The sequence below is a fragment of the Orbicella franksi genome, unplaced genomic scaffold, assembly GCF_964199315.1.
Source record: "Orbicella franksi unplaced genomic scaffold, jaOrbFran1.1 SCAFFOLD_244, whole genome shotgun sequence".
NCBI lineage: Eukaryota > Metazoa > Cnidaria > Anthozoa > Scleractinia > Merulinidae > Orbicella > Orbicella franksi.
Window position 1 is genome coordinate 1 of NW_027670627.1, and position 12,310 is coordinate 12,310.

At 44.5% G+C, this 12,310-nt stretch overlaps 24 non-coding genes across 24 annotated transcripts; all 24 read left to right on the forward strand.

Moving 5' to 3' along the window:
• The first annotated feature begins 397 nt into the window (after positions 1-397).
• LOC145473435 (5S ribosomal RNA) lies at positions 398-516 on the forward strand. The gene has a single exon (XR_014044613.1). It is a non-coding gene; the product is annotated as a 5S ribosomal RNA (ribosomal RNA).
• A 385-nt stretch (positions 517-901) lies between these two features.
• Positions 902-1,020, forward strand: LOC145473464 (5S ribosomal RNA). Its single transcript, XR_014044639.1, has one exon. It is a non-coding gene; the product is annotated as a 5S ribosomal RNA (ribosomal RNA).
• Positions 1,021-1,405: 385 nt separating this feature from the next.
• LOC145473476 (5S ribosomal RNA) lies at positions 1,406-1,524 on the forward strand. The gene has a single exon (XR_014044650.1). It is a non-coding gene; the product is annotated as a 5S ribosomal RNA (ribosomal RNA).
• A 385-nt stretch (positions 1,525-1,909) lies between these two features.
• Positions 1,910-2,028, forward strand: LOC145473487 (5S ribosomal RNA). Its single transcript, XR_014044661.1, has one exon. It is a non-coding gene; the product is annotated as a 5S ribosomal RNA (ribosomal RNA).
• A 384-nt stretch (positions 2,029-2,412) lies between these two features.
• LOC145473499 (5S ribosomal RNA) lies at positions 2,413-2,531 on the forward strand. Its single transcript, XR_014044672.1, has one exon. It is a non-coding gene; the product is annotated as a 5S ribosomal RNA (ribosomal RNA).
• A 385-nt stretch (positions 2,532-2,916) lies between these two features.
• On the forward strand, positions 2,917-3,035 carry LOC145473441 (5S ribosomal RNA). The gene has a single exon (XR_014044619.1). It is a non-coding gene; the product is annotated as a 5S ribosomal RNA (ribosomal RNA).
• A 385-nt stretch (positions 3,036-3,420) lies between these two features.
• LOC145473452 (5S ribosomal RNA) lies at positions 3,421-3,539 on the forward strand. Its single transcript, XR_014044630.1, has one exon. It is a non-coding gene; the product is annotated as a 5S ribosomal RNA (ribosomal RNA).
• A 385-nt stretch (positions 3,540-3,924) lies between these two features.
• LOC145473456 (5S ribosomal RNA) lies at positions 3,925-4,043 on the forward strand. The gene has a single exon (XR_014044631.1). It is a non-coding gene; the product is annotated as a 5S ribosomal RNA (ribosomal RNA).
• A 384-nt stretch (positions 4,044-4,427) lies between these two features.
• On the forward strand, positions 4,428-4,546 carry LOC145473457 (5S ribosomal RNA). The gene has a single exon (XR_014044632.1). It is a non-coding gene; the product is annotated as a 5S ribosomal RNA (ribosomal RNA).
• A 385-nt stretch (positions 4,547-4,931) lies between these two features.
• Positions 4,932-5,050, forward strand: LOC145473447 (5S ribosomal RNA). Its single transcript, XR_014044625.1, has one exon. It is a non-coding gene; the product is annotated as a 5S ribosomal RNA (ribosomal RNA).
• Positions 5,051-5,434: 384 nt separating this feature from the next.
• Positions 5,435-5,553, forward strand: LOC145473458 (5S ribosomal RNA). Its single transcript, XR_014044633.1, has one exon. It is a non-coding gene; the product is annotated as a 5S ribosomal RNA (ribosomal RNA).
• Positions 5,554-5,938: 385 nt separating this feature from the next.
• On the forward strand, positions 5,939-6,057 carry LOC145473448 (5S ribosomal RNA). The gene has a single exon (XR_014044626.1). It is a non-coding gene; the product is annotated as a 5S ribosomal RNA (ribosomal RNA).
• A 384-nt stretch (positions 6,058-6,441) lies between these two features.
• On the forward strand, positions 6,442-6,560 carry LOC145473459 (5S ribosomal RNA). The gene has a single exon (XR_014044634.1). It is a non-coding gene; the product is annotated as a 5S ribosomal RNA (ribosomal RNA).
• A 385-nt stretch (positions 6,561-6,945) lies between these two features.
• Positions 6,946-7,064, forward strand: LOC145473460 (5S ribosomal RNA). Its single transcript, XR_014044635.1, has one exon. It is a non-coding gene; the product is annotated as a 5S ribosomal RNA (ribosomal RNA).
• A 384-nt stretch (positions 7,065-7,448) lies between these two features.
• Positions 7,449-7,567, forward strand: LOC145473461 (5S ribosomal RNA). The gene has a single exon (XR_014044636.1). It is a non-coding gene; the product is annotated as a 5S ribosomal RNA (ribosomal RNA).
• Positions 7,568-7,953: 386 nt separating this feature from the next.
• On the forward strand, positions 7,954-8,072 carry LOC145473462 (5S ribosomal RNA). The gene has a single exon (XR_014044637.1). It is a non-coding gene; the product is annotated as a 5S ribosomal RNA (ribosomal RNA).
• A 385-nt stretch (positions 8,073-8,457) lies between these two features.
• Positions 8,458-8,576, forward strand: LOC145473463 (5S ribosomal RNA). Its single transcript, XR_014044638.1, has one exon. It is a non-coding gene; the product is annotated as a 5S ribosomal RNA (ribosomal RNA).
• Positions 8,577-8,961: 385 nt separating this feature from the next.
• LOC145473465 (5S ribosomal RNA) lies at positions 8,962-9,080 on the forward strand. The gene has a single exon (XR_014044640.1). It is a non-coding gene; the product is annotated as a 5S ribosomal RNA (ribosomal RNA).
• A 385-nt stretch (positions 9,081-9,465) lies between these two features.
• Positions 9,466-9,584, forward strand: LOC145473466 (5S ribosomal RNA). Its single transcript, XR_014044641.1, has one exon. It is a non-coding gene; the product is annotated as a 5S ribosomal RNA (ribosomal RNA).
• A 386-nt stretch (positions 9,585-9,970) lies between these two features.
• LOC145473467 (5S ribosomal RNA) lies at positions 9,971-10,089 on the forward strand. The gene has a single exon (XR_014044642.1). It is a non-coding gene; the product is annotated as a 5S ribosomal RNA (ribosomal RNA).
• A 384-nt stretch (positions 10,090-10,473) lies between these two features.
• Positions 10,474-10,592, forward strand: LOC145473468 (5S ribosomal RNA). Its single transcript, XR_014044643.1, has one exon. It is a non-coding gene; the product is annotated as a 5S ribosomal RNA (ribosomal RNA).
• A 385-nt stretch (positions 10,593-10,977) lies between these two features.
• Positions 10,978-11,096, forward strand: LOC145473469 (5S ribosomal RNA). The gene has a single exon (XR_014044644.1). It is a non-coding gene; the product is annotated as a 5S ribosomal RNA (ribosomal RNA).
• A 385-nt stretch (positions 11,097-11,481) lies between these two features.
• Positions 11,482-11,600, forward strand: LOC145473470 (5S ribosomal RNA). The gene has a single exon (XR_014044645.1). It is a non-coding gene; the product is annotated as a 5S ribosomal RNA (ribosomal RNA).
• A 385-nt stretch (positions 11,601-11,985) lies between these two features.
• Positions 11,986-12,104, forward strand: LOC145473471 (5S ribosomal RNA). The gene has a single exon (XR_014044646.1). It is a non-coding gene; the product is annotated as a 5S ribosomal RNA (ribosomal RNA).
• The last annotated feature ends 206 nt before the right edge of the window (positions 12,105-12,310 follow it).

Here is a 12,310-nt window from a genome sequence, read left to right on the forward strand (position 1 = left end):
GTGTTGTAGACTTTTGGAGCCATTTTGGGACTGGACTCTTCAGAGAAGATTTCCATACGCCTCCACATCATTGATCCCTCTGTTTTCAAAATGTTGTCTTTTTTTTTTTGGAATTATTTTTCCAGCAAGTTGACAGCATATTAGAAGATTTTCTTGTTTGATTACAGCACTGCAACACTGAGCAGCACACTGGAGGCAATCTCTTGAATGTGGCTTTGATGACTGACCATTGGAGAATCGCCCTTTTGTGATTTGAAGTCTTAGCTGGCTTTGGAATCTCTGGGTTAAGTAGCCGAGACGTAATTGGAAATTCATCACAACAGCAATTAAAGGCCTTCCTTCTAAGAGACTTAAAAGAGAGTCCAAGCAATTGGGCAAGGTTTGAGTTGTTTCTTTCGTCTACGACCACACCACAGGGAACGTACCGGTTCTCGTCCGATCACCGAAGTCAAGTCCTGTTGGGCGGCGTCAGTACCTGGCTGGGTGACCACCTGGGAATACGCCGTGTTGTAGACTTTTGGAGCCATTTTGGGACTGGACTCTTCAGAGAAGATTTCCATACGCCTCCACATCATTGATCCCTCTGTTTTCAAAATGTTGTCTTTTTTTTTTTGGAATTATTTTTCCAGCAAGTTGACAGCATATTAGAAGATTTTCTTGTTTGATTACAGCACTGCAACACTGAGCAGCACACTGGAGGCAATCTCTTGAATGTGGCTTTGATGAATTACCATTGGAGAATCGCCCTTTTGTGATTTGAAGTCTTAGCTGGCTTTGGAATCTCTGGGTTAAGTAGCCGAGACGTAATTGGAAATTCATCACAACAGCAATTAAAGGCCTTCCTTCTAAGAGACTTAAAGGAGAGTCCAAGCAATTGGGCAAGGTTTGAGTTGTTTCTTTCGTCTACGACCACACCACAGGGAACGTACCGGTTCTCGTCCGATCACCGAAGTCAAGTCCTGTTGGGCGGCGTCAGTACCTGGCTGGGTGACCACCTGGGAATACGCCGTGTTGTAGACTTTTGGAGCCATTTTGGGACTGGACTCTTCAGAGAAGATTTCCATACGCCTCCACATCATTGATCCCTCTGTTTTCAAAATGTTGTCTTTTTTTTTTTGGAATTATTTTTCCAGCAAGTTGACAGCATATTAGAAGATTTTCTTGTTTGATTACAGCACTGCAACACTGAGCAGCACACTGGAGGCAATCTCTTGAATGTGGCTTTGATGACTGACCATTGGAGAATCGCCCTTTTGTGATTTGAAGTCTTAGCTGGCTTTGGAATCTCTGGGTTAAGTAGCCGAGACGTAATTGGAAATTCATCACAACAGCAATTAAAGGCCTTCCTTCTAAGAGACTTAAAAGAGAGTCCAAGCAATTGGGCAAGGTTTGAGTTGTTTCTTTCGTCTACGACCACACCACAGGGAACGTACCGGTTCTCGTCCGATCACCGAAGTCAAGTCCTGTTGGGCGGCGTCAGTACCTGGCTGGGTGACCACCTGGGAATACGCCGTGTTGTAGACTTTTGGAGCCATTTTGGGACTGGACTCTTCAGAGAAGATTTCCATACGCCTCCACATCATTGATCCCTCTGTTTTCAAAATGTTGTCTTTTTTTTTTTGGAATTATTTTTCCAGCAAGTTGACAGCATATTAGAAGATTTTCTTGTTTGATTACAGCACTGCAACACTGAGCAGCACACTGGAGGCAATCTCTTGAATGTGGCTTTGATGACTGACCATTGGAGAATCGCCCTTTTGTGATTTGAAGTCTTAGCTGGCTTTGGAATCTCTGGGTTAAGTAGCCGAGACGTAATTGGAAATTCATCACAACAGCAATTAAAGGCCTTCCTTCTAAGAGACTTAAAAGAGAGTCCAAGCAATTGGGCAAGGTTTGAGTTGTTTCTTTCGTCTACGACCACACCACAGGGAACGTACCGGTTCTCGTCCGATCACCGAAGTCAAGTCCTGTTGGGCGGCGTCAGTACCTGGCTGGGTGACCACCTGGGAATACGCCGTGTTGTAGACTTTTGGAGCCATTTTGGGACTGGACTCTTCAGAGAAGATTTCCATACGCCTCCACATCATTGATCCCTCTGTTTTCAAAATGTTGTCTTTTTTTTTTGGAATTATTTTTCCAGCAAGTTGACAGCATATTAGAAGATTTTCTTGTTTGATTACAGCACTGCAACACTGAGCAGCACACTGGAGGCAATCTCTTGAATGTGGCTTTGATGACTGACCATTGGAGAATCGCCCTTTTGTGATTTGAAGTCTTAGCTGGCTTTGGAATCTCTGGGTTAAGTAGCCGAGACGTAATTGGAAATTCATCACAACAGCAATTAAAGGCCTTCCTTCTAAGAGACTTAAAAGAGAGTCCAAGCAATTGGGCAAGGTTTGAGTTGTTTCTTTCGTCTACGACCACACCACAGGGAACGTACCGGTTCTCGTCCGATCACCGAAGTCAAGTCCTGTTGGGCGGCGTCAGTACCTGGCTGGGTGACCACCTGGGAATACGCCGTGTTGTAGACTTTTGGAGCCATTTTGGGACTGGACTCTTCAGAGAAGATTTCCATACGCCTCCACATCATTGATCCCTCTGTTTTCAAAATGTTGTCTTTTTTTTTTTGGAATTATTTTTCCAGCAAGTTGACAGCATATTAGAAGATTTTCTTGTTTGATTACAGCACTGCAACACTGAGCAGCACACTGGAGGCAATCTCTTGAATGTGGCTTTGATGACTGACCATTGGAGAATCGCCCTTTTGTGATTTGAAGTCTTAGCTGGCTTTGGAATCTCTGGGTTAAGTAGCCGAGACGTAATTGGAAATTCATCACAACAGCAATTAAAGGCCCTCCTTCTAAGAGACTTAAAAGAGAGTCCAAGCAATTGGGCAAGGTTTGAGTTGTTTCTTTCGTCTACGACCACACCACAGGGAACGTACCGGTTCTCGTCCGATCACCGAAGTCAAGTCCTGTTGGGCGGCGTCAGTACCTGGCTGGGTGACCACCTGGGAATACGCCGTGTTGTAGACTTTTGGAGCCATTTTGGGACTGGACTCTTCAGAGAAGATTTCCATACGCCTCCACATCATTGATCCCTCTGTTTTCAAAATGTTGTCTTTTTTTTTTTGGAATTATTTTTCCAGCAAGTTGACAGCATATTAGAAGATTTTCTTGTTTGATTACAGCACTGCAACACTGAGCAGCACACTGGAGGCAATCTCTTGAATGTGGCTTTGATGACTGACCATTGGAGAATCGCCCTTTTGTGATTTGAAGTCTTAGCTGGCTTTGGAATCTCTGGGTTAAGTAGCCGAGACGTAATTGGAAATTCATCACAACAGCAATTAAAGGCCTTCCTTCTAAGAGACTTAAAAGAGAGTCCAAGCAATTGGGCAAGGTTTGAGTTGTTTCTTTCGTCTACGACCACACCACAGGGAACGTACCGGTTCTCGTCCGATCACCGAAGTCAAGTCCTGTTGGGCGGCGTCAGTACCTGGCTGGGTGACCACCTGGGAATACGCCGTGTTGTAGACTTTTGGAGCCATTTTGGGACTGGACTCTTCAGAGAAGATTTCCATACGCCTCCACATCATTGATCCCTCTGTTTTCAAAATGTTGTCTTTTTTTTTTTGGAATTATTTTTCCAGCAAGTTGACAGCATATTAGAAGATTTTCTTGTTTGATTACAGCACTGCAACACTGAGCAGCACACTGGAGGCAATCTCTTGAATGTGGCTTTGATGACTGACCATTGGAGAATCGCCCTTTTGTGATTTGAAGTCTTAGCTGGCTTTGGAATCTCTGGGTTAAGTAGCCGAGACGTAATTGGAAATTCATCACAACAGCAATTAAAGGCCTTCCTTCTAAGAGACTTAAAAGAGAGTCCAAGCAATTGGGCAAGGTTTGAGTTGTTTCTTTCGTCTACGACCACACCACAGGGAACGTACCGGTTCTCGTCCGATCACCGAAGTCAAGTCCTGTTGGGCGGCGTCAGTACCTGGCTGGGTGACCACCTGGGAATACGCCGTGTTGTAGACTTTTGGAGCCATTTTGGGACTGGACTCTTCAGAGAAGATTTCCATACGCCTCCACATCATTGATCCCTCTGTTTTCAAAATGTTGTCTTTTTTTTTTGGAATTATTTTTCCAGCAAGTTGACAGCATATTAGAAGATTTTCTTGTTTGATTACAGCACTGCAACACTGAGCAGCACACTGGAGGCAATCTCTTGAATGTGGCTTTGATGACTGACCATTGGAGAATCGCCCTTTTGTGATTTGAAGTCTTAGCTGGCTTTGGAATCTCTGGGTTAAGTAGCCGAGACGTAATTGGAAATTCATCACAACAGCAATTAAAGGCCTTCCTTCTAAGAGACTTAAAAGAGAGTCCAAGCAATTGGGCAAGGTTTGAGTTGTTTCTTTCGTCTACGACCACACCACAGGGAACGTACCGGTTCTCGTCCGATCACCGAAGTCAAGTCCTGTTGGGCGGCGTCAGTACCTGGCTGGGTGACCACCTGGGAATACGCCGTGTTGTAGACTTTTGGAGCCATTTTGGGACTGGACTCTTCAGAGAAGATTTCCATACGCCTCCACATCATTGATCCCTCTGTTTTCAAAATGTTGTCTTTTTTTTTTTGGAATTATTTTTCCAGCAAGTTGACAGCATATTAGAAGATTTTCTTGTTTGATTACAGCACTGCAACACTGAGCAGCACACTGGAGGCAATCTCTTGAATGTGGCTTTGATGACTGACCATTGGAGAATCGCCCTTTTGTGATTTGAAGTCTTAGCTGGCTTTGGAATCTCTGGGTTAAGTAGCCGAGACGTAATTGGAAATTCATCACAACAGCAATTAAAGGCCTTCCTTCTAAGAGACTTAAAAGAGAGTCCAAGCAATTGGGCAAGGTTTGAGTTGTTTCTTTCGTCTACGACCACACCACAGGGAACGTACCGGTTCTCGTCCGATCACTGAAGTCAAGTCCTGTTGGGCGGCGTCAGTACCTGGCTGGGTGACCACCTGGGAATACGCCGTGTTGTAGACTTTTGGAGCCATTTTGGGACTGGACTCTTCAGAGAAGATTTCCATACGCCTCCACATCATTGATCCCTCTGTTTTCAAAATGTTGTCTTTTTTTTTTGGAATTATTTTTCCAGCAAGTTGACAGCATATTAGAAGATTTTCTTGTTTGATTACAGCACTGCAACACTGAGCAGCACACTGGAGGCAATCTCTTGAATGTGGCTTTGATGACTGACCATTGGAGAATCGCCCTTTTGTGATTTGAAGTCTTAGCTGGCTTTGGAATCTCTGGGTTAAGTAGCCGAGACGTAATTGGAAATTCATCACAACAGCAATTAAAGGCCTTCCTTCTAAGAGACTTAAAAGAGAGTCCAAGCAATTGGGCAAGGTTTGAGTTGTTTCTTTCGTCTACGACCACACCACAGGGAACGTACCGGTTCTCGTCCGATCACCGAAGTCAAGTCCTGTTGGGCGGCGTCAGTACCTGGCTGGGTGACCACCTGGGAATACGCCGTGTTGTAGACTTTTGGAGCCATTTTGGGACTGGACTCTTCAGAGAAGATTTCCATACGCCTCCACATCATTGATCCCTCTGTTTTCAAAATGTTGTCTTTTTTTTTTTGGAATTATTTTTCCAGCAAGTTGACAGCATATTAGAAGATTTTCTTGTTTGATTACAGCACTGCAACACTGAGCAGCACACTGGAGGCAATCTCTTGAATGTGGCTTTGATGACTGACCATTGGAGAATCGCCCTTTTGTGATTTGAAGTCTTAGCTGGCTTTGGAATCTCTGGGTTAAGTAGCCGAGACGTAATTGGAAATTCATCACAACAGCAATTAAAGGCCTTCCTTCTAAGAGACTTAAAAGAGAGTCCAAGCAATTGGGCAAGGTTTGAGTTGTTTCTTTCGTCTACGACCACACCACAGGGAACGTACCGGTTCTCGTCCGATCACTGAAGTCAAGTCCTGTTGGGCGGCGTCAGTACCTGGCTGGGTGACCACCTGGGAATACGCCGTGTTGTAGACTTTTGGAGCCATTTTGGGACTGGACTCTTCAGAGAAGATTTCCATACGCCTCCACATCATTGATCCCTCTGTTTTCAAAATGTTGTCTTTTTTTTTTGGAATTATTTTTCCAGCAAGTTGACAGCATATTAGAAGATTTTCTTGTTTGATTACAGCACTGCAACACTGAGCAGCACACTGGAGGCAATCTCTTGAATGTGGCTTTGATGACTGACCATTGGAGAATCGCCCTTTTGTGATTTGAAGTCTTAGCTGGCTTTGGAATCTCTGGGTTAAGTAGCCGAGACGTAATTGGAAATTCATCACAACAGCAATTAAAGGCCTTCCTTCTAAGAGACTTAAAAGAGAGTCCAAGCAATTGGGCAAGGTTTGAGTTGTTTCTTTCGTCTACGACCACACCACAGGGAACGTACCGGTTCTCGTCCGATCACCGAAGTCAAGTCCTGTTGGGCGGCGTCAGTACCTGGCTGGGTGACCACCTGGGAATACGCCGTGTTGTAGACTTTTGGAGCCATTTTGGGACTGGACTCTTCAGAGAAGATTTCCATACGCCTCCACATCATTGATCCCTCTGTTTTCAAAATGTTGTCTTTTTTTTTTTGGAATTATTTTTCCAGCAAGTTGACAGCATATTAGAAGATTTTCTTGTTTGATTACAGCACTGCAACACTGAGCAGCACACTGGAGGCAATCTCTTGAATGTGGCTTTGATGACTGACCATTGGAGAATCGCCCTTTTGTGATTTGAAGTCTTAGCTGGCTTTGGAATCTCTGGGTTAAGTAGCCGAGACGTAATTGGAAATTCATCACAACAGCAATTAAAGGCCTTCCTTCTAAGAGACTTAAAAGAGAGTCCAAGCAATTGGGCAAGGTTTGAGTTGTTTCTTTCGTCTACGACCACACCACAGGGAACGTACCGGTTCTCGTCCGATCACCGAAGTCAAGTCCTGTTGGGCGGCGTCAGTACCTGGCTGGGTGACCACCTGGGAATACGCCGTGTTGTAGACTTTTGGAGCCATTTTGGGACTGGACTCTTCAGAGAAGATTTCCATACGCCTCCACATCATTGATCCCTCTGTTTTCAAAATGTTGTCTTTTTTTTTTGGAATTATTTTTCCAGCAAGTTGACAGCATATTAGAAGATTTTCTTGTTTGATTACAGCACTGCAACACTGAGCAGCACACTGGAGGCAATCTCTTGAATGTGGCTTTGATGACTGACCATTGGAGAATCGCCCTTTTGTGATTTGAAGTCTTAGCTGGCTTTGGAATCTCTGGGTTAAGTAGCCGAGACGTAATTGGAAATTCATCACAACAGCAATTAAAGGCCTTCCTTCTAAGAGACTTAAAAGAGAGTCCAAGCAATTGGGCAAGGTTTGAGTTGTTTCTTTCGTCTACGACCACACCACAGGGAACGTACCGGTTCTCGTCCGATCACCGAAGTCAAGTCCTGTTGGGCGGCGTCAGTACCTGGCTGGGTGACCACCTGGGAATACGCCGTGTTGTAGACTTTTGGAGCCATTTTGGGACTGGACTCTTCAGAGAAGATTTCCATACGCCTCCACATCATTGATCCCTCTGTTTTCAAAATGTTGTCTTTTTTTTTTTTGGAATTATTTTTCCAGCAAGTTGACAGCATATTAGAAGATTTTCTTGTTTGATTACAGCACTGCAACACTGAGCAGCACACTGGAGGCAATCTCTTGAATGTGGCTTTGATGAATTACCATTGGAGAATCGCCCTTTTGTGATTTGAAGTCTTAGCTGGCTTTGGAATCTCTGGGTTAAGTAGCCGAGACGTAATTGGAAATTCATCACAACAGCAATTAAAGGCCTTCCTTCTAAGAGACTTAAAAGAGAGTCCAAGCAATTGGGCAAGGTTTGAGTTGTTTCTTTCGTCTACGACCACACCACAGGGAACGTACCGGTTCTCGTCCGATCACCGAAGTCAAGTCCTGTTGGGCGGCGTCAGTACCTGGCTGGGTGACCACCTGGGAATACGCCGTGTTGTAGACTTTTGGAGCCATTTTGGGACTGGACTCTTCAGAGAAGATTTCCATACGCCTCCACATCATTGATCCCTCTGTTTTCAAAATGTTGTCTTTTTTTTTTTGGAATTATTTTTCCAGCAAGTTGACAGCATATTAGAAGATTTTCTTGTTTGATTACAGCACTGCAACACTGAGCAGCACACTGGAGGCAATCTCTTGAATGTGGCTTTGATGACTGACCATTGGAGAATCGCCCTTTTGTGATTTGAAGTCTTAGCTGGCTTTGGAATCTCTGGGTTAAGTAGCCGAGACGTAATTGGAAATTCATCACAACAGCAATTAAAGGCCTTCCTTCTAAGAGACTTAAAAGAGAGTCCAAGCAATTGGGCAAGGTTTGAGTTGTTTCTTTCGTCTACGACCACACCACAGGGAACGTACCGGTTCTCGTCCGATCACCGAAGTCAAGTCCTGTTGGGCGGCGTCAGTACCTGGCTGGGTGACCACCTGGGAATACGCCGTGTTGTAGACTTTTGGAGCCATTTTGGGACTGGACTCTTCAGAGAAGATTTCCATACGCCTCCACATCATTGATCCCTCTGTTTTCAAAATGTTGTCTTTTTTTTTTTGGAATTATTTTTCCAGCAAGTTGACAGCATATTAGAAGATTTTCTTGTTTGATTACAGCACTGCAACACTGAGCAGCACACTGGAGGCAATCTCTTGAATGTGGCTTTGATGACTGACCATTGGAGAATCGCCCTTTTGTGATTTGAAGTCTTAGCTGGCTTTGGAATCTCTGGGTTAAGTAGCCGAGACGTAATTGGAAATTCATCACAACAGCAATTAAAGGCCTTCCTTCTAAGAGACTTAAAAGAGAGTCCAAGCAATTGGGCAAGGTTTGAGTTGTTTCTTTCGTCTACGACCACACCACAGGGAACGTACCGGTTCTCGTCCGATCACCGAAGTCAAGTCCTGTTGGGCGGCGTCAGTACCTGGCTGGGTGACCACCTGGGAATACGCCGTGTTGTAGACTTTTGGAGCCATTTTGGGACTGGACTCTTCAGAGAAGATTTCCATACGCCTCCACATCATTGATCCCTCTGTTTTCAAAATGTTGTCTTTTTTTTTTTGGAATTATTTTTCCAGCAAGTTGACAGCATATTAGAAGATTTTCTTGTTTGATTACAGCACTGCAACACTGAGCAGCACACTGGAGGCAATCTCTTGAATGTGGCTTTGATGACTGACCATTGGAGAATCGCCCTTTTGTGATTTGAAGTCTTAGCTGGCTTTGGAATCTCTGGGTTAAGTAGCCGAGACGTAATTGGAAATTCATGACAACAGCAATTAAAGGCCTTCCTTCTAAGAGACTTAAAAGAGAGTCCAAGCAATTGGGCAAGGTTTGAGTTGTTTCTTTCGTCTACGACCACACCACAGGGAACGTACCGGTTCTCGTCCGATCACCGAAGTCAAGTCCTGTTGGGCGGCGTCAGTACCTGGCTGGGTGACCACCTGGGAATACGCCGTGTTGTAGACTTTTGGAGCCATTTTGGGACTGGACTCTTCAGAGAAGATTTCCATACGCCTCCACATCATTGATCCCTCTGTTTTCAAAATGTTGTCTTTTTTTTTTTTGGAATTATTTTTCCAGCAAGTTGACAGCATATTAGAAGATTTTCTTGTTTGATTACAGCACTGCAACACTGAGCAGCACACTGGAGGCAATCTCTTGAATGTGGCTTTGATGACTGACCATTGGAGAATCGCCCTTTTGTGATTTGAAGTCTTAGCTGGCTTTGGAATCTCTGGGTTAAGTAGCCGAGACGTAATTGGAAATTCATCACAACAGCAATTAAAGGCCTTCCTTCTAAGAGACTTAAAAGAGAGTCCAAGCAATTGGGCAAGGTTTGAGTTGTTTCTTTCGTCTACGACCACACCACAGGGAACGTACCGGTTCTCGTCCGATCACCGAAGTCAAGTCCTGTTGGGCGGCGTCAGTACCTGGCTGGGTGACCACCTGGGAATACGCCGTGTTGTAGACTTTTGGAGCCATTTTGGGACTGGACTCTTCAGAGAAGATTTCCATACGCCTCCACATCATTGATCCCTCTGTTTTCAAAATGTTGTCTTTTTTTTTTGGAATTATTTTTCCAGCAAGTTGACAGCATATTAGAAGATTTTCTTGTTTGATTACAGCACTGCAACACTGAGCAGCACACTGGAGGCAATCTCTTGAATGTGGCTTTGATGACTGACCATTGGAGAATCGCCCTTTTGTGATTTGAAGTCTTAGCTGGCTTTGGAATCTCTGGGTTAAGTAGCCGAGACGTAATTGGAAATTCATCACAACAGCAATTAAAGGCCTTCCTTCTAAGAGACTTAAAAGAGAGTCCAAGCAATTGGGCAAGGTTTGAGTTGTTTCTTTCGTCTACGACCACACCACAGGGAACGTACCGGTTCTCGTCCGATCACCGAAGTCAAGTCCTGTTGGGCGGCGTCAGTACCTGGCTGGGTGACCACCTGGGAATACGCCGTGTTGTAGACTTTTGGAGCCATTTTGGGACTGGACTCTTCAGAGAAGATTTCCATACGCCTCCACATCATTGATCCCTCTGTTTTCAAAATGTTGTCTTTTTTTTTTTGGAATTATTTTTCCAGCAAGTTGACAGCATATTAGAAGATTTTCTTGTTTGATTACAGCACTGCAACACTGAGCAGCACACTGGAGGCAATCTCTTGAATGTGGCTTTGATGACTGACCATTGGAGAATCGCCCTTTTGTGATTTGAAGTCTTAGCTGGCTTTGGAATCTCTGGGTTAAGTAGCCGAGACGTAATTGGAAATTCATCACAACAGCAATTAAAGGCCTTCCTTCTAAGAGACTTAAAAGAGAGTCCAAGCAATTGGGCAAGGTTTGAGTTGTTTCTTTCGTCTACGACCACACCACAGGGAACGTACCGGTTCTCGTCCGATCACCGAAGTCAAGTCCTGTTGGGCGGCGTCAGTACCTGGCTGGGTGACCACCTGGGAATACGCCGTGTTGTAGACTTTTGGAGCCATTTTGGGACTGGACTCTTCAGAGAAGATTTCCATACGCCTCCACATCATTGATCCCTCTGTTTTCAAAATGTTGTCTTTTTTTTTTTGGAATTATTTTTCCAGCAAGTTGACAGCATATTAGAAGATTTTCTTGTTTGATTACAGCACTGCAACACTGAGCAGCACACTGGAGGCAATCTCTTGAATGTGGCTTTGATGACTGACCATTGGAGAATCGCCCTTTTGTGATTTGAAGTCTTAGCTGGCTTTGGAATCTCTGGGTTAAGTAGCCGAGACGTAATTGGAAATTCATCACAACAGCAATTAAAGGCCTTCCTTCTAAGAGACTTAAAAGAGAGTCCAAGCAATTGGGCAAGGTTTGAGTTGTTTCTTTCGTCTACGACCACACCACAGGGAACGTACCGGTTCTCGTCCGATCACCGAAGTCAAGTCCTGTTGGGCGGCGTCAGTACCTGGCTGGGTGACCACCTGGGAATACGCCGTGTTGTAGACTTTTGGAGCCATTTTGGGACTGGACTCTTCAGAGAAGATTTCCATACGCCTCCACATCATTGATCCCTCTGTTTTCAAAATGTTGTCTTTTTTTTTTTGGAATTATTTTTCCAGCAAGTTGACAGCATATTAGAAGATTTTCTTGTTTGATTACAGCACTGCAACACTGAGCAGCACACTGGAGGCAATCTCTTGAATGCGGCTTTGATGACTGACCATTGGAGAATCGCCCTTTTGTGATTTGAAGTCTTAGCTGGCTTTGGAATCTCTGGGTTAAGTAGCCGAGACGTAATTGGAAATTCATGACAACAGCAATTAAAGGCCTTCCTTCTAAGAGACTTAAAAGAGAGTCCAAGCAATTGGGCAAGGTTTGAGTTGTTTCTTTCGTCTACGACCACACCACAGGGAACGTACCGGTTCTCGTCCGATCACCGAAGTCAAGTCCTGTTGGGCGGCGTCAGTACCTGGCTGGGTGACCACCTGGGAATACGCCGTGTTGTAGACTTTTGGAGCCATTTTGGGACTGGACTCTTCAGAGAAGATTTCCATACGCCTCCACATCATTGATCCCTCTGTTTTCAAAATGTTGTCTTTTTTTTTTGGAATTATTTTTCCAGCAAGTTGACAGCATATTAGAAGATTTTCTTGTTTGATTACAGCACTGCAACACTGAGCAGCACACTGGAGGCAATCTCTTGAATGTGGCTTTGA